The sequence below is a fragment of the Lepidochelys kempii genome, chromosome 12, assembly GCF_965140265.1.
Source record: "Lepidochelys kempii isolate rLepKem1 chromosome 12, rLepKem1.hap2, whole genome shotgun sequence".
NCBI lineage: Eukaryota > Metazoa > Chordata > Testudines > Cheloniidae > Lepidochelys > Lepidochelys kempii.
Window position 1 is genome coordinate 42,626,672 of NC_133267.1, and position 23,908 is coordinate 42,650,579.

A 23,908-nucleotide genomic window follows, 5' to 3' on the forward strand; every position below is an offset into this window, starting at 1 on the left:
CGAGACTGTTCAGCTTAGAAAAGAGACAACTAAGGGTGAGGGAGACCATGATAGAGGTCTATAAAATCATGAATAGTGTGGAGAAAGTGAATAAGGAAGTGTTATTTCCCAAAACTCAAGAACCAGGGGTTACCCAATGAAATTAATAGGCAGCAGGTTTAAAACAAACCCAAGTTCTTCACTTAGTGTATGGTCAACCTGTGGAACTCGTTGCCAGGGGATGTTATGACAGCTAAAAGTGTAACTGGGTTCAAAAAGGAATTAGATAAGCTCATGGGGGATAGATCCATCAGTGGCTATTAGCCAGGATGGGCAGGGATGGTGTCCCTAGCCTGTTACTGCCAGAAGCTGGGAATGGGTGACAGAGGATGGATCACTTGATGATTACCTGTTCTGTTCATTCCCTCTGGGGCACCTGGCAGTGGCCACTGTCGGCAGACAGGATACAGGGCTAGATGGACCTTTGGTCTGACTCAGTATGGCCGTTCTTATCTGCAATAGGTACACTGCCCTCATTTGTGAGAGAATGTATTAGCTAAGATGATCAGGCATGTAGCCCCATGCTCTGGGTGTCCCTAAACCTCGAACTGCTAGAAGATGGGACTGGATGACAGAGGATGGATCACTTGCTCTGTTCTGTTCTCTCCCTCTGAAGCATCTGGCACCAGCCACTGTTGAAAAACAGTATAGTGGGCTAGATGGACCATTGGTCTGACCCAGTATGGCCATTCTTATGTTCTTATTTTCTTCTGCATGCTTACATAAGCATATAGCTAACTACCAAGCGGTGATGGCCAGATGTCATTTTGAATTGTGGGAGAAGATGGCTCTTTGCACAAGCATCTACCAGAGGACTAAAGGAAGTTGACATCATCCATTATTAATGAAGGCCAAAATATAGCCAGACATGCCCTTAGGGCATCATTTGCCATGTCTGATGCTGTCTCTAGATCATTGGCAACAGCAATAACTCTATGTAGACATGCTTGGCTATATTCCTCTCCTCTCCCACCAGATACCAGGCCCAAAACAGAAGATTTACCCTTCGACAGAGAAGGCTTATTTAGTGTTAAGATTGATGATACATTGGTAAGCTGAAGGACACTCTGTTACAGCTAGGTCTCAAGAACTCATGCCACCTTACAGAAGAACTTCTACCCCAGTGTTCAGATATCACAGACAGCATGTGCCAACTTCTTCATCCACCTCTTATCAGAAGAGGCAACTGTACCATCAGCAGCACCATCAGCCACAAACATTCTCAGATGCGTGACAGGAAGAAACCCTTCAAACCTCATATGAGCACAAAGAATCCCTCAGCCGCATCTGCTTTGCCACATGCCAACCCTCAGGTCTGACCTGTTAGTTGACAGCTTCAAACCAATTTTAGTAAATCAATTTGGGAGCCTTCTGTCCAAATTTTACAATGCTTGGACAGCTATCATCTTGGACTTAATGGGTTTTAGATATAGTAAAAGAAGGTTATACTATCCCATTCAGATCACTCCCTCTGTACAAATCCCTCCCTCCCTCCCTCTTCAGGGACCCCTCCCACAGGAGTGTGTTATGAATAGAAGTACAAGCTCTTCTGAGCATGGTTGCTATAAAACAAGTTCCCTTGGCTTCCAGAAACAAAAGATTCCACTCCCATTCCTTTCCAATTCCCAAAAAGAAGGGAGACCTCAGACTGATTTTAGGTCTCTGGGATCTAAACAAATATATCAGGAAGTTTCCATTCAGGATGCTTTCCTGGGATCTAATTATTCTGCTCTAGATTGGTTTGCTGCTCTTGAACTCAGAGGCATATTTCCACATTCCCATTAGATCATCCCACCAAAAGTACTTATGCTTTGTCCTTCATTTATACCACTTTCAATGCAGTCCCACCTTTCAGTCTCTCCACTTCACCCAGAGTGTTTACAATGTTCAGCTCCAGTAGTGAGAAAGCAAGTTTCTTCTGTATTCCCGTATTTAGATGATTGGTTGCTAAAGGACCAATGCAAAGAAGAATTAGAGGCAGCCATTCAGAACACTTATTCTCTGTTTGGAACCCTGGGTCTCATCAAAAACAAACAAAAATTACTTCTCATTCCCTTCATAGGGGAGACCTTCGACTCTGTCAAAGGAAGGGCCTTTCTGCTGGAGGAGAGGGGTCCTAAAATAACAGATTCCATACCTTCACTGAAGACTCCCAGTTCACATGGCAGAGCTTTTTCTGAAGCCACTGAGACTAGTGGCATCGATGACATTTGTAGCACCTATGCCAGACTCAGAATGAGGCCTCTTCAGTCTTGGTCCTGAAGAATTCCTACCCCAACATTGTTAGGAGGCTGAAGAGGGTTATAGAACCGCCCAAGACTTTTCGTTCTCCAGCACAGTAGCTACATCCGCAGACTGTGTCCAAGGAAGTATTCAGCCCATGTCAGCCACAGTTAATAGTAACCACGGATGCATCCAAGGCAGGCACATCTTTACACTCAGGTAGTAAAGGGTCTTTGGAGCCTCAAAGAATCCCAGGTTTCAGAGTAGCAGCCGTGTTAGTCTGTATCTGCAAAAAGAACAGGAGTACTTGTGGCACCTTAGAGACTAACAAATTTATTAGAGCACAAGCTTTCGTGGGCTACAGCCCACTTCATCAGATGCATAGAATGGAACATATAGTAAGAAGATATATATACAGAGAAGGTGGAAGTTGCCATACAAACTGTAAGAGGCTAATTAGTTAAGATGAGCTATTATCAGCAGGAAAAAAAAACTTTTGTAGTGATAATCAAGATAGCCCGTTTAAACAGTTGACAAGAAGGTGTGAGGATACTTAGTTAGGGAAATAGATTCAATATGTATAATGACCCAGCCGCTCCCAGTCTCTATTCAAACCCAAGTTAATGGTATTTAGTTTGCATATTAATTCAAGCTCAGCAGTTTCTCGTTGGAGTCTGTTTTTGAAGCTTTTCTGTTGCAAAATTGCCACCCTTAAATCTTTTACTGAGTGGCCAGAGAGGTTGAAGTGTTCTCCTACCGGTTTTTGAATGTTATGATTCCTAATTTCAGATTTGTGTCCATTTATTCTTTTGCGTAGCGACTGTCTGGTTTGGCCAATGTACATGGCAGAGGGGCATTGCTGGCACATGGTAGCATAGATCACATTGGTAGATGTGCAGGTGAACGAGCCCCTGATGGCATGCCTAATGTGATTAGGTCCTATGATGGTGTCACTTTAATAAATATGTGGACAGAGTTGGCATCGGGCTTTGTTGCAAGGAGAGGTTCCTGGGTGGTGTGTGGTTGCTGGAGAGTATTTGCTTCAGGTTGGGGGCTGTCTGTAAGCGAGGACTGGTCTGTCTCCCAAGATCTGTGAGAGTGATGGATCGTCCTTCAGGATAGGTTGTAGATCCTTGATGATGCGTTGGAGAGGTTTTAGTTGGGGGCTGAAGGTGATGGCTAGTGGTATTCTGTTATTTTCTTTGTTGGGCCTGTCCTGTAGTAGGTGACTTCTGGGTATTCTTCTGGCTCTGTCAATCTGTTTTTTCACTTCAGCTGGTGCGTATAATAGTTTTAAGAATGCTTGATAGAGATCTTGTAGGTGTTTGTCTTTGTCTGAGGGATTGGAGCAAATGCGGTTGTGTCTTAGAGCTTGGCTGTAGACAATGGATCGTGTGGTGTGTCCTGGATGGGAGCTGGAGGCATGTAGGTAAGTATAGCGGTCAGTAGGTTTCCAGTATAGGGTGGTGTTTATGTGACCATCATAGAATTATGGAATATGCGGTTTGGAAGGGACCTTAGGAGGTCATCTAGTCCAACTCCCCACTCAAAGCAGGACCAATCCCCAATTTTTTCCCCAGATCCCTAAATGACCCCCTTAAGGATTGAACTCACAACCCTGGGTTTAGCAGGCCAATGAGCTATCTCTCCCCTCACTGAGCTATCCCTCCCTAATCGCTTATTAGCACAGTAACGTCCAGGAAATGGACCGCTTGTGTGGATTGGTCTAGGCTGAGGTTGATGGTGGGATGGAAATTGTTGAAATCATGGTAGAATTCCTCAAGGGCTTCTTTTCCATGGGTCCAGATGATGATGATGTCATCAATGTAGCACAAGTAGAGTAGGGACGTTAAGGGACAAGAGCTAAGGAAACATTGTTACACACAAATGTATTGGAGCTACGGGCAATCCCTCTGGCCCACAAAATGTTTCTCCTGCAGATACACAACACAGTTATCCAGCTTGCCACAGACAACATGGCTGCAGTTTATTACGTGAACAAACAAGGAAGGACTTATTTGACCCACCTATTCAACAAAGCGATAGAGCTATGGGATTGGTGTATATAGTACAACATTTACCTGATTGCCTTACATATTGTAAAAGAACACAACAAGTTAGCAGATTGCCTCAGCAGAGAATTGTCACAAATGCACAGATGGTCCCCAAACAATTCATTAATTCAGGATATCTTCAAACATTGGTGATTATTAACTGCAGACCTGTTTGCCAGCACACTCAATGCAAAATGCCCTCTTTTCTGCTTACAAACAGGAGTGGACAGGCTATGTTTGACAGACACATTTCTCCTAAATTGGGGAATGGATCTCATGTATGCATTTTCCCCCATTCCCTTTAATTCCTAAAGTTCTAAACAAAGTAAAGCAAGATTCTGCCAGGATGACTGTAATCACTCTAGCATGGCTGAGACAACAGTGGTACACCGACCTACTCCACTTATCCCAAGGCAATTACAGGACTCTGCTATTATTGATGGACCTATTTTCACAGCCACAGGGGAAAGTGCTCCACCCAGACCTCAAATTGTTACCTCTAACAGCTTGGGTGAAAGGATGTGGATGGGAATAGAGCGCTCATGATCCACTGAGGTTCAGTGAATTTTATTAATGCTAGGAAACGCTCTGCTAGAAAGTGTGATGACTTCAAATGGAAAAGATTCATGATATGGGCAGAAAATAGAAGTGTAGATCCAGTTTCAGCCCCCATTTAGATGGTCTTAGAATAACTGTTACATTTAGAAACAGAGGGTCTATCATTATCACCTGTTAGAGTACACTTAGTGGCTATTTCATCATACATACACGTATTAGGGACAAACCCATTTTCTCACATGACATAGTGAAGAGATTTTTGAAGCGTCTGCTGAACCTTTATCCATTCACCAGAGACCTTGTCCCCTTGGAATTTGAATTTAGTACGGACTCAAATGAGGCCTTTTGAGCTATTATGAAATTGCTATTATAAAAGCTGATTTTAAAGAAAGGTAAATAGGGAGCAATCACTTCTGCTATACAAATTAGTGATCTGCATGCACTCATGGCAGATTCCCCCCTATTCTATTTTCCATCGGGACAAGGTGGTCCTTAGGCTATATCCTAAATTCATTCCAAAAATTGTTTCCGATTTCCATGTAAATCAATATATAAATTTACCTGTATTTTTTCCAAATTTCATATAAGTAAGGGAGATGCTAGATTACATTATTTAAATGCAAAAAGAATGCAGTCATGTTACCTGGATAGAACTCAGGACTTTAAGTTGTTTATCTCTTATACCTCCTATTCAAAGGGTAGGACCATTTCAACGCAATCATTGTCTAGATGGGTCAGACTTTGTATAAGGGAGTGCTATAGGGCAGCTTTGCTATCCCCCTCCCGGTCCCGTTAGAGCTCAGAGTATCGGGGAATGGCTGCATCTCCAGCAGTTTTCAAGCACGTTCCCATTATTGAACGTTATTGAACGTTCCCATTTGCAAGGCCTCTTTGTCTCACTTCCGTATTGAGGTACTGCTCAGCAAACGTCCCAAGAATGGGAGGATGCAGAGGGCACTGCTCTAGAAGGTTCCACTGTCCTAGCTGCACCAGGCTGGTGCATCCCAAGGGTGGGAATATGCAGAGGGCACTTGAAGAACTACTCCAGGTACAAGTAACCTCCATTTTCCAGTCTTGTTGATGACCCTTATGGGGCCAATATGTTTTCATGTGTTGGAATTTTGGGGTTTTCATTTGCTTTTTTGTTTTAAACTACGATGTTTGTGCAACTTTACTTTGTCCCCGTTGTGTGTATGAATCACAATAGTCTTTAATTACACCATCATGTACTATTTTTCCACAGGATCCCTGCTCCAGTCAGTGTACAGGATAGACGGTGATCTGGGAAAGAATCAGGGTAGTGCAGTTAATGACGCTGATGTCTGTAGGATTCTGCCTTGTTTGTTGCAGAACTTGTAAGGTGTGGAGTGAATGAGGGAAGAGACTGCAGGAGGGTGTCATGGTTCAGGCAGTTGAATGTCAGCCTCTGCCATATGGTACCTGTATGATTCTGGACAAGTCACTTAAATCACATTTTTCACAGTTGCCCTCTAATTGTGTGTTCCTCATTTTCTACACTGCCCAACCTGAAACACCTGAAATCTGATTTGCAAAAATACTGAGCACTCACACTGCAACTGAAGTCAATGGGCACTGTGCTTTGAACATAAAAAGTGCTATAAAGTGAAATATTAGGCACTAATGTCTCAAATTGAACACCTATAATTAGTGGAAGTTTATGACAATTTTTGTCTTAATTTCTCTCTGCCTCTATTCCCCATCTATAAAATGGGAATAATTATACCCCTTTTCCCTCACAGGAGCGTGGTGAAGATAAATTGATTGATTAATGTTTGTGATATTAATATAGATAAGATTGATAATATTGATTGATAATATAATTGATGATAAACGGACTTTTGTATTATAGAATCATAGAATATCAGGGTTGGAAGGGACCTCAGGAGGTCATCTACTCCAACCCCCTGCTCAAAGCAGGACCAATCCACAACTAAATCATCCCAGCCAGGGCTTTGTCAAGCCTGACCTTAAAAACCTCTAAAGAAGGAGATTCCACCACCTCCCTAGGTAACGCATTCCAGTGCTTCACCACTCTCCTAGAGAAAAAGTTTTTCCTAATATCCAACCTAAACCTCCCCCACTGCAACTTGAGACCATTACTCCTTGTTCTGTCATCAGCTACCACTGAGAACAGTCTAGATCCATCTTCTTTGGAACCCCCTTTCAGGTAGTTGAAAGCAGCTATCAAATCCCCCCTCATTCTTCTCTTCCACAGACTAAACAATCCCAGTTCCCTCAGCCTCTCCTCATAAGTCATGTGTTCCAGTCCCCTAATCATTTTTGTTGCCCTCCGCTGGACTCTTTCCAATTTTTCCACATCCTTCTTGTAGTGTGTGGCCCAAAACTGGACACAGTACTCCAGATGAGGCCTCACCAATGTCGAATAGAGGGGAACGATCATGTCCCTTGGTCTGCTGGCAATGCCCCTACCTATACATCCCAAAATGCCATTGGCCTTCTTGGCAACAAGGGCAAACTGTTGACTCATATCCAGCTTCTTGTCCACAGTCACCCCAGGTCCTTTTCTGCAGAACTGCTTCCTAGCCATTCGGTCCCTATTCTGTAGCGGTGCATGGGATTCTTCCGTCCTAAGTGCAGGACTCTGCACTTGTCCTTGTTGAACCTCATCAGATTTCTTTTGGCCCAATCCTCTAATTTGTCTAGGTCCCTCTGTATCCTATCCCTACCCTCCAGCGTATCTACCTCTCCTCCCAGTTTCGTGTCATCTGCAAACTTGCTGAGGGTGCAATCCACACCATCCTCCAGATCATTTATGAAGATATTGAACAAAACCGGCCCAAGGACCAACCCTTGGGGCACTCCACTTGATACTGGCTGCCAGCTAGACATGGACCCATTGATCACTATCCGTTGAGCCCGACAATCTAGCCAGCTTTCTATCCACCTTATAGTCCATTCATCCAGCCCATGCTTCTTTAACTTGCTGACAAGAATACTGTGGGAGACCGTGTCAAAAGCTTTGCTAAAGTCAAGGAACAACACGTCCACCGCTTTTCCCTCATCCACAGAGCCAGTTATCTCGTCATAGAAGGCAATTAGATTAGTCAGGCATGACTTGCCCTTGGTGAATTCTTGCCCTTGGTGAATCCATGCTGACTGTTCCTGATCACTTTCCTCTCCTCAAGTGCTTCAGAATTGATTCCTTGAGGACCTGCTCCATGATTTTTCCAGGGACTGAGGCTGACTGGCCTGTAGTTCCCAGGATCCCCCCCCTTTTTTAAAGATGGCCACTACATTAGCCTTTTTTCCAGTCGTCCGGGACTTCCCCTGATCGCCATGAGTTTTCAAAGATAATGGCCAATGGCTCTGCAATCACATCCGCTAATTCCTTTAGCACTCTCGGATGCAACGCATCCGGCCCCATGGACTTGTGCACGTCCAGCTTTTCTAAATAGTTCCGAACCACTTCTTTCCACCTACTCCCCATGCTGTGCTGCCCAGTGCAGGAGTCTGGGAGCTGACCTTGTTCGTGAAGACAGAGGCAAAGAAAGCATTGAGTACATTAGCTTTTTTCACATCCTCTGTCACTAGGTTGCCTCCCTAATTCAGTAAGGGGCCCACACTTCCCTTGACTTTCTTCTTGTTGCTAACATACCTTATCAGCATGTTTGCCAGCCAATCTTTGTAGTGTTTTGTTTAGCCTGTTTCCATTGAATGTGCAGTTTTTGATGCGAGTATTTTTTTTTTTCGGGAGTGTAGTAGGATCACTCGCACCATCGCCCTGATCTTTGATTATTTAATACACCTCAGGTGTTTCCTCACTCTCACATGCCTCAAACCCTCTCTCACATGCACACACAATGGTGGGCAGACAGCTGCTGTATTTTCAACAGTTTTGATCTGTCATTGCTTAAACTGGGAAGTTGGAACACTGCAGCATTTTTAGCTGGACACAGAAACTTTTACCATTCACTATCCCTGTGTATTGTGATGATGATGCAAATCTTTAGAGCCATGTAAAAAACCCCAGCAGATTAAATTTATTTTTCTGGCAACTAGCAAATCCATAAAAAAAATTGACAAGGCCAGTCAGCTGGGTTATAACCAGCTGGGTTATAACCCTAATTGTACTGGGGTCTTTGAGGCCCCCTGCTGGAGGCCTCATGGTCCTATCATACTCTGCCCCAAAAAAGGAGCAGTGAAAGTGGGTCCTCCAGTCCTGCCTAGAAAGGCTTCAGGGAAGCAGCCAATTAGAGCACAGCAGACTCAGTTAAAAGGAGCTGCAGGGCCTGAGCTGATTAGTTGCTGGCTGTGACCAGAAGGGTAAGGAAGGAGTGGAAGGCTGTAAAATGCCACGGGTAATGGAAGAGAAACCCTGCTCAAGCAGGGACAGGTCTGGGAAGCTCTCCAGGCACAGAGACTTAAGAAATTAAAAAGGGGGCAGAGACTGTTACAAGCTCTCCAGGCAAAGAGGCCTGGGCAAAGACCCTGAGAAGTCAGGACAGGGATGGAGCAACTCTTCAGGCAAAGAGGCCTGGGAGAGGCCCTGCTCAAACAGAGAACAGACAGAGTAGCCAAGCAGGTGATGGGACAGGGTGGGAAGCAGCCCAGGTGGAGTGACCAGATGGCAACTGTGAAAAATAGGGACAGGTGGGGGTAATAGGTACCTATATAAGACAGCCCCAAATATTGGGACTGTCCCTATAAAATTGGGACATCTGGTCACCCTAAGTCCAGGCAATGCAGTCGCAGCAGCTATGAAAGAAAGCAGCCCATGGCTGCTATTTGCAGGGTCCCTAGGTTGGGACCCAGAGTAGTGGGCGGGCTCGAGTCCCCCTACTTGCTACTGGGGAAGTGACCTAAGCCCCAAGAAGGTGATAAGACTCAGCACTAAAAGCGCAAGAAAAGAGCTAGAATTTAAACAGACCTACAGACAGAGCGAGCACCAACCATTTGTTGGACTGTGTTACCCCAGAAGGGGTTCTTTCATGTATGTGACACTGAGCTGGGGGGGGGGTAGATACGATGGAGGGTAGGGATAGGGTCCAGAGTGACTTAGACAAATTGGAGGATTGGGCCAAAAGAAATCTGATAAGATTCAACAAGGACAAGTGCAGAGTTCTGCACTTGGGAAGGAAGAATCCCATGTACTGCTACAGGCTGGGGATCGACTGGCTAAGCAGCAGTTATGCAGAAAAGGACCTGGGGATTACAGTGGACGAGAAGCTGGATATGAGTCAGCAGTGTGCCCTTGTTGCCAAGAAGGGGAATGGCATATTGGGCTGTATTAGTAGGGGCATTGCCAGCAGATTGAGGGAAGTGATTATTCCCCTCTATTCGACATTGGTGAGGCCACACCTGGAGTATTATGTCCAGTTTTGATCCCCCCCACACCACTACAGACAGGATGTGGACAAATTGAAGAGAGTCCAGCGGAGAGCAACGAAAATTGTTAGGGGGCTGGGGCACATGACTTACGAGGAGAGGCTGAGGGAACTGGGGTTATTTAGTCTACAGAAGAGAAGAGTGAGGGGGGATTTGATAGCTGCCTTCAATTACTGAAAGGGGGGTTCCAAGGAGGATGGAGCTTGGCTGTTCAGTGGTGGCAGATGACAGAACAAGAAACAATGGTCTCAAGTTGCAGTGCGGGAGGTCTAGGTTGGATATTAGGAAAAACTATTTCACTAGGAGAGTGGTGAAGCACTGGAATGGGTTACCTAGGGAGGGGGTGGAATCTCCATCCTTAGAGGTTTTTAAGGCCCGGCTTGACAAAGCCCTGGCTGGGATAATTTAGTTGGTGTTCGTCCTGCTTTGAGCAGGGGGTTGGACTAGATGACCTCCTGAGGTCTCTTCCAACCCTGATATTCTATGATTCTATGTGACTGTGTGTGACTTGGCCAGAGGGCTGAGCCACTGACGGGCAACAGCCAACGAAGGGGGGCACCCACAAGAGGTTATGGAGCAAATACATGAGGTATCTGAAGGGAAAAGCTCAGACTTGCAGATGGAAGCAGGACTGGGGAATTCTGAGGGGAGACTGGGTGAGGAAAGTGGTCAGTGGAAGCATGTGACTAAAAGAACCAGGCAGAGGAAAAGACAGGCTAGTGAAGGAGAAATAGAGCTCAAGAATAGGTTTGCAGAGTTGGAAAATGAAGAAGGGGCTCAGCAGGTAGTCACTGAAGGTGGAAGGGCAAGGAAGAAGAGAAGAGCAGCTAGTCCTATAGGAAAAGGGGAAGAGTTAATGGAGACTACACCAAATATGAGCCCCAGGAGGATACAGGATGGGTTAAAGAGGATTGCAAGGGAGAACAGGTATGGAAAGATCTTGCAGCCAGAGGGAACAGGGGATAGACTGGAGAATAGCACCGTCACCAGGAAAAGGCAGGTCTATGTGATTGGGGATTCTTTACTGAGAAGAATAGATAGGCTTGTAACCAGAGCTGATCCAGAGAAAAGGAGGGTATGCTGTCTTCCAGGTGCTAAGATACGGGATGTAGACCTGAGGTTGAAAAGGATTCTAAAGGGAGCAGGAAAGAATCCCCTAATTATCCTTCATGTGGGGACAAATGATATGGCTAGATTCTCGATGGAAAGTGTTAAGGGAGACTATGCTAGGCTGGGGAAGACGCTTAAGGAAATCGAGGCTCAGGTTATCTTTAGTGGGATTCTGTCTGTTCCTAGAGAAGGGCAACAAAGGTGTGACAAGATTATGACTATCAACAGATAGCTTAGGCAGTGGTGCTATAAGGAGGGCTTTGGGATATATGGCCACTGGGAGGCATTCATGGACAGAGGACAGTTCTCTCGGGATGGACTTCATCTGAGTAGGGAAGGAAATAGACTTCTAGGATGGAGGCTGGCACAACTGATTAAGAGAGCTATAAACTAAGAATTTGGGGGAGATAGTTCGGAGACGTCCAGGTAATCTCCTCGCCGGATTTTAGCATTGAGAGGAAAGAAAACGAAGTAAGAGAGGATACAGCCATGGGTAGGAGGAAGGGCAGTGTAGGTACCAGTCTAATAGGTTATACTGGTAGTAAAATGACTGTGCTTAATAGGGTACAGAATGTGAGTGAGGCCAAACAGCAAAAATTAAGATGTTTCTACACCAATGCGAGGAGCCTAGGTAACAAAATGGAGGAACTAGAGTTACTGGTGCAGGAAGTGCAGGAAACCAGATATTCTAGGGATAACAGAAACATGGTGGAATAGTAGTCATGACTGGACTACAGGTATTGAAGGGTATGTGCTGTTTAGGAAAGACCGAAATAAAGGTAAACGTGGTGGAGTAGCATTGTCTATCAATGAGGAGGTAGAATGTAAAGAAATAAGAAGCGATGAAATGGATAAGACAGAGTCTGTCTGGGCAAAAATTACATTGGGGAAGAAAACTATTAGAGCCTCCCCTGGAATAGTGCTTGGGGTGTGCTATAGACCGCCGGGATCTAATTTGGATATGGATAGAGTCCTTTTTAATGTTTTTAGTAAAGTAAATACTAATGGAAACTGTGTGATCGTGGGAGACTTTAACTTCCCAGATATAGACTGGAGGACAAGTGCTAGTAATAATAAAAGGGCTCAGATTTTCCTAGATGTGATAGCTGATGGATTCCTTCAGCAAGTAGTTGCTGAACCGACTAGAGGGGATGCCATTTTAGATTTGGTTTTGGTGAGTAGTGAGGACCTCATAGAAGAAATGGTTGTAGGGGACAACCTTGGTTCGAGCAATCATGAGCTAATTCAGTTCAAATTAATGGAAGGATAAACAAAAATAGATCTGTGACTAGGGTTTTTGATTTCAAAAGAGCAAATTTAAAAAAATTAAGGAAATTAGTTAGGGAAGTGGATTGGACTGAAGAACTTGTGGATCTAAAGGCGGAGAAGGCCTGGAATTCCTTCAAGTCAAATTTGCAGAAACTATCAGAAGCCTGCACCCGAAGAAAGGGGAGAAAATTCATAGTCAGGAGTTGTAGACCAAGCTGGATGCGCAAGCATCTTAGAGAGGTCATTAAGAAAAAGCAGAAAGCCTACAAGTAGTGGAAGATGGGAGAGATCAGCAAGGAAAGCTACCTTATTGAGGTCAGAACATGTAGGGATAAAGGGAGAAAGGCCAAAATCCATGTAGAGTTGGACCTTGCAAAGGGGATTAAAACCAATAGTAAAAGGTTCTATAGTCATATAAATAAGAAGAAAATAAAGAAAGAAGAAGTGGGACTGCTAAACAATGAGGATGGAGTGGAGGTTAAGGATAATCTAGGCATGGCCCAATATCTAAACAAATACTTTGCCTCAGTCTTTAATAAGACTAAAGAGGATCTTAGGGTTAATGGTAGCATGACAACTGGGAATGAGGATATGGAGGTAGACATTACCATATTTGAGGTAGAAGCAAAACTCAAACAGCTTAATGGTACTAAATCGGGGGGCCCAGATAATTTTCATCCAGGAATATTAAAGGAATTGGCACATGAAATTGTAAGCCCATTAGCAAGAATTTTTAATGAATCTGTTGTACCATATGATTGGAGAATTGCTAACATAGTTCCTATTTTTAAGAAAGGGAAAAAAGTGATCCGAGTAATTATAGGCCTGTTAGTTTGACATCTGTAGTATGCAAGGTCTTGGAAAAAATTTTGAAGGAGAAGGTAGTTAAGGACATTGAAGTCAATGGTAAATGGGACAAAATACAACATGGTTTTTCAAAAGGTAGATCATGCCAAACCAACCTGATCTCCTTTTTTGAGAAAGTAACAGATTTTTTAGGCAAAGGAAACGCAGTGGATCTAATTTACCTAGATTTCAGTAAGGCATTTGATACCGTGCCACATGGGGAATTATTAGTTAAATTGGATAAGATGGGGATCAATAGGAAAATTGAAACGTGGATAAGGAATTGGTTAAAGGGGAGACTACAACGGGTCCTACTGAAAGGTGAACTGTCAGACTGGAGGGAGGTTACCAGTGGAGTTCCTCAAGGATCGGTTTTGGGACCAGTCTTATTTAATCTTTTTATTACTGACCTCGGCACAAAAAGTGGGAGTGTGCTAATAAAGTCTGCGGATGATACAGAGCTGGGAGGTATTGCCAATTTAGAGAAGGACAGGGATATCCTACAGGAGGATCTGGATGACCTTGTAAACTGGAGTAATAGTAATAGGATGAAATTTAATAGTGAGAAGCGTAAGGTCATGCATTTAGGGATTAATAACAAGAATTTTAGTTATAAGCTAGGGACGCATCAATTAGAAGTAACGGAGGAGGAAAAGGACCTTGGGGTATTGGTTGATCATAGGATGACTATGAGCCGCCAATGTGATATGGCTGTGTAAAAAGCTAATGCGGTCTTGGGATGCATCAGGCGAGGTATTTCCAGTAGGTATAAGGAGGTTTTAGTACCGTTATACAAGGCACTGTTGAGACCTCACCTGGAATACTGTGTGCAGTTCTGGTCTCCCATGTTTAAGAAGGATGAATTCAAACTGGAACAGGTACAGAGAAGGGCTACTAGGATGATCCGAGGAATGGAAAACTTGTCTTATGAAAGGAGAGTCGAGGAGCTTGGCTTGTTTAGCCTAACTAAAAGAAGGTTGAGGGGAGATATGATTGCTCTTTATAAATATATCAGAGGGATAAATAGCGGAGAGGGAGAGGAATTATTTAAGCTCGGTACCAATGTGGACACAAGAACAAATGGATATAAACTGGCCACCAGGAAATTTAGACTAGAAATTAGACGAAGGTTTCTAACCATCAGAGGAGTGAAGTTTTGGAATAGCCTTCGAAGGGAAGCAGTGGGGGCAAAAGATCTATCTGGCTTTAAGATTAAACTCAATAAGTTTATGGAGGAGATGGTATGATGGAATAACATGGTTTTGGTAATTAAATATTCATGGTAAATAGGCCCAATGGCCTGTGATGGGATATTAGATGGGGTGGGATCCAAGTTACCCAGGAAAGAATTTTCTGTAGTATCTGGCTGATGAATCTTGCCCATATGCTCAGGGTTTAGCCGATCGCCATATTTGGAGTTGGGAAGGAATTTTCCTCCAGGGCAGATTGGAAGAGACTCTGGAGGTTTTTCGCCTTCCTCTGTAGCATGGGGCACGGGTCACTTGCTGGAGGATTCTCTGCTCCTTGAAGTCTTTAAACTATGATTTGAGGACTTCAATAGCACAGGTATAGGTGTGAGGATTTTTGCAGGAGTGGTGGGTGAAATTCTATGTCCTGCGTTGTGCAGGAGGTCAGACTAGATGATCATAATGGTCCCTTCTGACCTAAATATCTATGAATCTAAGAGGTGAGCACGCCCCATCACAGCACTACAGAAAATCACATGAGGAAATTAATAAATATGTATTCAGTGCAGGGTTTGGTGTGTAATAAAGAAGGCTGGAGCCACACATTGAATGATGAGAATTTAAAAAAAAAAAAAAAAGAAACCCATTCTCTGAGCATTATTGATCCTGTACACTCATAGACAGGTGTCCTGTGGAAAAATATGATCATGTAATTAAAGACTGTAGCATAATGCATATGCACCAGGGGACCAAATTAAGGTCACATGGGCAACCTTAATGCTGGCATTTGCAAACTTTCTGTGTGCTTGACTTTGCAACCTTAGTGTTTTTTTAAAATAGCTCCGTTGTATGTAATATTTTTTGAAATGAAGGAATTACCTCTGTTCTCATGAATGTTTTCATTCTCACTCCAGTTAATGAAAACTGCACTGATCACGCATTCTTTGAAAGCCTTTCTCAATAGTTAATGTTCATAGAGACACCAAAGCATTCTTTCGGCTATTAATCTGAAGATAATAATAGGCCCATTTCTTAAGTACACACAGAAGAAGGAGAAGAAGAAATACTGGCTATGACACTAAATGAATTGTCTTCCTCCATGCCCTTGTAACCTAGGGCATGTAGTGCAGGCTGGCAGCCATTGCGTTACAGATTTAAAAGTGCTGGAATCTCTCAGTTCCGTAGCATGTTGCCTGATGGATTGGTGAGTAATGTACTTGAGGAGTGCATTACCAAGCCTCAGACTAATGGCTAGCTGTTGCCCATGGCTCTTGCTACAGATCATTCATTGTGCTATTTATAAGCTCTCTGCCAGTCTGTGTCTGGCACTTATGCTGTCTGTGCTGAACACCACCTGTCTTCCTGCTTAACCCCAGGAAAGTATTTCCCAAGTTTTCTCATGACTGATAGGCTCCATTGCACCTTAGCCTCCTGTTTTCTACTTTCTTCTCACACGCACTTCTGGAGACTATGGTAGAGGATGGGAAATAAACCTGCCACCAGCTCTTTCCAGGATATATTCACGCTATTTGGTGGGAAATTTGTATCCACAAAATTTCCTTTTTCAAGGAGAATGAAGTTCCAGAATACAAAATAAAATCTGAGGGAAAGGGACATCATGTGTGGTGTGTCTGAATATAGTTTCTGAGAAAGGAACTGGCCCCTCTCTCTTTCTCTCTCTCTCTGATGGCTTATCAACTAATTACATGCTCCAGTGCAGCCTGGTAGAAATGCCTAAATACAGGCACCAGCATATACCTCTTCGGTGAGAGAACTGTGGCATATGTATAGCCAAACCTGATGACAAACCTGCCTCCATTTCTGGGTTGAATTTTGTTGGATCAAGCAGATGTTATGTGTTTGAACTTTGGATGTTCTGAATGAGTAACCCATAGAAAATATATTCCTGAGTATTGACCCCTGCCTGGTTTCCTTTTCTTTTCTTTTTAAAAATGGTAATGCCAGCGAGGCTCCCGAGGACAGCATAGGAGATGTATGTCTCTGTTCCTCCCCCAAGGAGATTCCAGCTTCCTCACGCTGCCCTGTTGTGTAGTCTCAACCTGATGTGGAAGAGGGATATTCAGTGTGAAAGCATCCTGCGTTTCCATGGCTCATTACATCCTCGGTGCCTTAGGGCATGTCTACACAATCCGCAGCAGCGAACCTCGACAGACTTGGGTTAGCAAGACTCGTGCTAGGACTCTAAAAACAGCCATGTAGGCAGCACTCGAAGCTGCAGCTTGGGCTCTGGTGCCTAGGGAGGGAGGAGGCGTCTGAGCCAGAGTTGCCGTTTCCAAGCGTGCTGTGTGAATGGCTGTTTTTAGAGCACTAGTGCAAGCCCCGTTAGCCCATGTTCGTCAGCCCAGGCTGGGAGGCTCGTGGCTGCAGGCTGTGCAGGCATGCCCTCGGTGTGTCAGCAAGCATGCCAGTGAGTGCTGCTGGTGGGGTTGAGAGTCCAGCTGGACTGAGACCCCTCCCAGCTCATGTCACAAAGGCCACTGAACGGCCTTCAGAGGGTAGCAGCTTTCAGTCATTACCGGTTTGAACTGGAGACCTGGAGGTAAAAAGCTGTAATATCTCATTTCCAGTCACCTGAGCCATCCAGTGCCCCTGTTGGTCTCTGTCGCAGGCCTTTCTGAACCAGAAACTTTAACTCTTGCTCTGCTGGCCTGTGCTCTCAGGCTGTGTAATCATACAGTAAGTTGTTATAAAGCTAAACTTTTGAACTTTAATTTCTTTCTGCCCAGCCTATGGAGGGGAGAAAAGTCTACTTTCTAAGAAATTCCTCCCAGAGGGAGGATCACTGTTGTTTGTCTACTATTAAAACTGCATTAGGGAACCAAAATGGTGTAAACAACGTAAATGCATAAAAATCCTACAATATATAAAAAGTTATAGGACTAGAGACCTCCCTGACTGATCAAGAAATGTTTTATTCCACCCATAGAAATATTTTACATTTTGAGGGGGTAATTCTAATTACCTTAAAGTGTTTTGGGCTCCTAAGTATAATTCAATGGTAAGAGAAGGTTTTCTTTTCAGTGAGGGCTATTTTCTTTGTGTTCTCCTACAGATATACTAAGTATAGTATATTGCCCTGAGCAGAAAGCAAATCCTGGTTCTTTTCAACCTTCTCATTAATGGTGCAACCAAAAGTCTCGAAGCACTTTGCACATAGAAACCAGGTGAGGGATGTGGAGAGTTAGACCAAAAGAAACGCCATTAAAATGAAAATTCCCAGTATGTATTGTCAGTCAGATTATTTGCATGCTCTTTTGGAACATGCTTCCGGTAATAGTCATCACTCTATTATTTCTCATGACCGCTCTTTCTGTCTCTCTGTTTTCCTATACAAAATCCGACAATGGCTTATATTTAACTGAGAATATTCTTTGCTTGCTTCCCTGTCTTCTTGCTTGAGTTTTCTTTCTTTAACAAGCATAACAGCATGCTGCTGTATCTTCAAAGAGGAAATTAATTCTGTCCGCAAAAGGGTCAAGTGCTAGAAAGTGCATAGCAATGCAGTTTGCATGGCAGGATACAGAAGATATGATGCTAATAAGATTCTAAGATGAGAACAGCAGACTGGCTCTAGGGATTCAGATGAAGCGTTCTGTAAATTTTAAAAGAAATGGTCTCCAAAAACTAATGATGTCTGCTTTCCAATTCATTAGTAATGTGGAGCGGGGAGATGGGAGTGAGAAGCGGGCCATGCTTTGAAATATCAAAATGTAACGAGGATGAAAACAGTGAGAGCTCATCTCACTGGGGTCATAAAACTGAGAGAAGGAGGCAGGCTGTAGGGAAATGTAGTCAGTGTCGAGGGGGAAGGGAATTGTACCATGGTAGACTGTATGTATATTTACATGCAGTCACTGTACCAATGTAGATACAAAGTTCTTATGCTGAAAAAGTGTTGCAATATTTATAAGACTTTTTTCAGTTTTCCTGTTTAAGATTACTTATTGTACAGAGTGTATGAAGGATTCTAAAAACACAAGTGAATTGTCTTAGCATATTTACAAACGGCTTTTGGTAAACCTTGCCCTTCACCTTTTTGCATTATGTGCACGAAACTGAGTAACAAGAACCTGAACCTTGTTTGTAGTTAATAGTGGGAGAAAACCCCTCCGGCAAAGCCTAATGACCCAAGAGCAATTCTGAGCTCTTCTCTGTAATATCTGCAGAGACTGTGCCTTTCCAAGAGCTGCCTGGACACATTGTGTGACCTTGCTGCTTTACATCATTAAGATTTCCCATTACTGGGATAGTGTTTGCATGGAGGTGCTGTTGTGCAGATATTCTGCCGGAGTCTCTCTCCTGCATGCAGAGTTTGTAGCTGACAGAGAAAATGTCTCTCCGCTTGGACAGGTTTCAGAGCTGGGAGGTGTGCAGCAGAAGAGTTTAGCTGTGGCTTTTATTTTGACAAAGCTCTTACATTTTGCAGAGCGAGGTTAAGGTTTTCCTCCTATCTTATTTTATCTGTGTGATATTTTCTAATCTGCCCTCTAACCCTCAGTGACGACTGGCGAGGTTCTGGGGGAGCAGAGTGTGCCTCAGAGCCTCTCCACCATCACTAGTGCTCTCAAGCCACTGGGCAGACTGAGTGGCTCAGTAGTGCTCAGCCGCAGAGTCCTTCCCGTGGCAGTGGCTCAGAAGGGCAGGCCCTGGGGTGCCAGATCTGAGGCCTGCACAGTCACGGCCACTGCTCTGAGACTGACAGCCTTGGCAATTGAAGTGCAATCATGCTCTCAGATGCAGTGAGGTGTGCCTGCCATATCCACTGTGTTGGCCTCAGTAGTCCTCAACACTCAGTTCAAGCTTTGGTTTTGACTCTGGCAGGTCATTTCTTCACCCGCCGTGAAACTGGGTTATCTGTTTGCTCTACTGTACTTCACTGAAGCTTCTGCTGCTCTGGAGGTTTATTCTTAAAGTGTACAGATCCCAGAACTCAATTGTGTGATTAATTTTGGTCATATCATCTCGGCACCAAGCCCTACTCCAGATAATGAATCTTTCTTCTTGGCAAAGGTCAGGTTTCAAATCCACGTATAACAGGCTGGCAGTGTGTGCCTGCAACACTGCCACCCTATTGGCTGGTGTGTTTCCTTGGTGGAAAAGGTTTCAGTGGGTCCTGGTGGTTTACTGAGGAGAGTGAGGAGCTGCCTTACCTGAATATCAGAGAATGGGAGTGGACTTCTGAGAAGAGAGGACCTGGGGTCTGTGGAGAAAGTTTGGGTGAATTGTTGTTACTTTATTACATCCAAAGCCCAGGAAGTGGGGGAGCTTAAACTGTGTTTGCAGAGCAAGTTGAGAAAGGTACATGCTCATATGGTGGTTATAAATGCTGCACATTTCTCTGCCCAGATAAAAAGTGAGGTTTTTCTGGGCTGGAAGAAGATCATAGAATCATAGAATATCAGGGTTGGAAGGGACCTCAGGAGGTCATCTAGTCCAACCCCCTGCTCAAAGCAGGACCAATCCCCAACTAAATCATCCCAGCCAGGGCTTTGTCAAGCCTGACCTTAAAAACTTCTAAGGAAGGAGATTCTACCACCTCCCTAGGTAACGCATTCCAGTGTTTCACCACCCTCTTAGTGAAAAAGTTTTTCCTAATATCCAACCTAAATCTCCCCCACTGCAACTTGAGACCATTACTCCTTGTTCTGTCATCAGCTACCGCTGAGAACAGTCTAGATCCATCCTCTTTGGAACCCCCTTTCAGGTAGTTGAAAGCAGCTATCAAATCCCCTCTCATTCTTCTCTTCCACAGACTAAACAATCCTGCAGAACTGCTGCCGAGCCATTCGGTCCCTAGTCTGTAGCAGTGCATTGGATTCTTCCGTCCTAAGTGCAAGACTCTGCACTTGTCCTTGTTGAACCTCATCAGATTTCTGTTGGCCCAATCCTCCAATTTGTCTAGGGCCCTCTGTATCCTATCCCTACCCTCCAACGTATCTACCTCTCCTCCCAGTTTCGTGTCATCTGCAAACTTGCTGAGGGTGCAATCCACACCATCCACCAGATCATTTATGAAGATATTGAACAAAACCGGCCCAAGGACCGACCCTTGGGGCACTCCACTTGACACCGGCTGCCAGCTAGACATGGAGCCATTGATCACTACCTGCTGAGCCCGACAATCTAGCCAACTTTCTATCCACCTTATAGTCCATTCATCCAGCCTATACTTCTTTAACTTGGTGGCAAGAATACTGTGGGAGACTATGTCAAAAGCTTTGCTAAAGTCAAGGAACAACACGTCCACCGCTTTCCCCTCATCCACAGAGCCAGTTATCTCATCATAGAATGCAATTAGATTAGTCAGGCATTACTTGCCCTTGGTGAATCCATGCTGACTGTTCCTGATCACTTTCCTCTTCTCTAAGTGCTTCAGAACTGATTCCTTGAGGACCTCCAGATCAGTGGTTTTCAAACTGCAGGTCGTGACCCAGTATTGGTCACCGGACCATTAAAAGTCCCGTCTGCGGTGCTGCCCGGCTAAGGCAGGCTAGTCCCTATCTGTTCTGACACCATGCTGTGCCCCAGAAGTGGCCAGCATGAGGTCCGGCTCGTAGGCGGGGGGGCCACGGGGCTCCGCATGCTGCCCCCACCCTGAGCACTGGCTCCACACTCCTGGAAGGCAGTGTCTGTGGGTGAGAACCATGCGGAGCCGCTTGCGCGCCTCCACCTAGGAGTCGGACCTGCTGCTGGCCACTTGCGAGGCGCAGCGCGGTCCATGGTGCCAGGACAGGCAGGAAGCCTGCCTTAGTACCCATGCTGCACCGCTAATTGGGAGCCATCCGAGGTAAGCCCATGCCCCAATCCCCTGCCCCATCCCTTAGCCTCCCCAAACCCAGAGCCCCTTCCTGCACCCCATACCCCTCATCCCCAGAGCCCTGACCGCCTGCTGCATCCCAACCCCCTGCTCCAGCCCAGAGCCCCCTCCCACACCTGAATCCCTCATTTCCAGCCCCACCTCGCAGCCCTCACCCCCGCACCCCAATCCTCTGTCCCAGCCCTGAGCCCCTCCCACACCCCAAAACCCTCATCCCCAGCTCAGTTGGGTCGCAGGCATCAACAGTTTTCTTCAACAGGTTCACCAGAAAAAACATTTGAAAACCACTGCTCCAGATGACCCTAAAGCAAGCCCTGGCATCTGACTTCACTCTTAGGATATGGCTTTTGTTGTTTTTTCCATTCGTTTCCCTGTTTCCACTTAACATAATCAATCCTTCTTTATGGACTTTTCTATGAATTGTGAGGATATCGCCATGTGTCAAATACTGCATTCTTTCACCTTCTCTCCTAAGTGAAATGCTTCCTTGGAGAGAGGAGATGGGGAATTTATTTCCCCAGGAAACCTCAAGACAGATGCAGCAACAATTTGCTTTGAAGTTCAGTGGAACTCCTGCGTGTTACCCAGTTTTTCAGCTGGATGATTGAGGCCCAAGGATATTAGACTGACTTGCCTAAGGTCATACAGTGTGTCAGTGGAGCATACAGAAGCAGGGCTGCCTGGCTGTTCTATAAGGTACAACCTGTGTGTATCCTGACTCTCTTGGGCCATATATAAACATAGGGAAAAACAGCAAAAATTTGGATGCCCTTTTCGTCAAAGAGCTTGACCAAGACTGAATTTGCAGTGGTAGTTTGATGTGTCAAGCTCCCTTTATTCTACTGATGAGAGTATTACTTTCTGATTTGCAGCCATTTGCTGCTGGACAGTTGTTTCCAAACTTCTAATGCTGGTTGAATCTAAAAGATGAAAAGGCAGTAGTATCTGCTGGAGAAGCTAGACAGTGGTTTCTGGAGACGAGCTGAAGTTTGCAATGAAAAGGGACTAAAACTGGATGAAAGGGTTGCAATATTACTGCAGAATAATCTTTCTATATTTGGCTTAAAAGGAAGAATAAACATCTTATACCCATAAAGCACATCTGTTGCTTTCTGCAGCACTATACGAGTATGCTCTTGCATATGATTGTTTATCATATGATATCCTGTTTGTCAGAGGGTGGAGATGGATGGCAGGAGAGAGGTCACTTGATCATTACCTGTTAGGTTCACTCCCTCTGGGGCACCTGGCATTGACCACTGTCGGCAGACAGGATACTGGGCTGGATAGACCTTTGGTCTGACCCAGTATGGCCATTCTTATGTCCTTCTGACAGTGGCCAATGCCAGGTGCCCCAGAGGGAATGAACAGGACAGGTAATCATCAAGTGATCCATCCCCTGTCACCCATTCCCAGCTTCTGGCAAACAGAAGCTAAGGACACCATCCCTGCCCATCCTGGCTAATAGCTATTGACGGACCTATCCTCCATGAACTTATCTAGTTCTTTTTTGACCCCTGTTATAGTCTTGGCCTTCGCAACATCCTCTGGCCGAGTTCCACAGACTGACTGTGTGTTGTGTGGAAAAAATACATACATTTTTTTTGTTTAAAACTGCTGACTATATATTTCATTTGGTGACCCCTAGACCAAGAGAACATCAGTCCCTAGAATCAAAATCAATGCAAGTCAGCACTAAGGAAAGTAACCCTAGCTACTGCATTCACTGTGGACAGCTCTAGGAACTCTCTGAGGCTGGCAGTGAGAGCCAGGGCAGCTAACTCTGTCCAGACCCATAACGCTGGTTTATGCTCTAGACTCATAAACTTTAAGGTCAAATTTTGTCTAATTTCTAGCTTAAATTTATTGATGGCTAGTTTATATCCATTTGTTCTTGTGCCAATATTGGCTCTTAATTTCAATAACTCCTGTCCCTTCCTGGTGTTTATGCCTCTTATATATTTATAGAGAGTAATCATCTCTCCCCTCAGCCTTTGTTTTGTTAGGATAAACAAGCCAGGCTCTTTAAGTCTCTTCTCATAAGGTAGGTTCTCTATTCCGCTGATCATCCTAGTTGCCTTTCTCTGCACCTGTTCCAGTTTGAATTAATCTTTCTTAAATGGGGGGACAGAATTGCACACAGTATTCCAGGTGAGGTCTCACTAGTGCCTTGTATATTGGTAATAACACTTCCCTATCTCTACTGGAAATACCTTCCCTGGTGCATCCTAGCATTGCATTAGCCTTTTTCACAGCCGCAATCACATTAGCAGCTCATAGGCATCCTGTGATTGACCAATACACCCATGTGTTTCTCCTCCTCTGTCACTTCCAAATGATACGTCCTCAGTTTATAGCAAAAATTCTTGTTGTTCATCCCTAAGTGCATGAGTTTGCACTGTTAAATTTCATTCAAT

At 44.6% G+C, this 23,908-nt stretch overlaps 1 protein-coding gene across 1 annotated transcript in view; it reads left to right on the forward strand.

The window, feature by feature from the left end:
* The window catches only part of LOC140896510 (uncharacterized), a 347,929-nt gene that overhangs the window by 190,903 nt on the left and 133,118 nt on the right, over nt 1-23,908 (forward strand). The window lies entirely within an intron of this gene.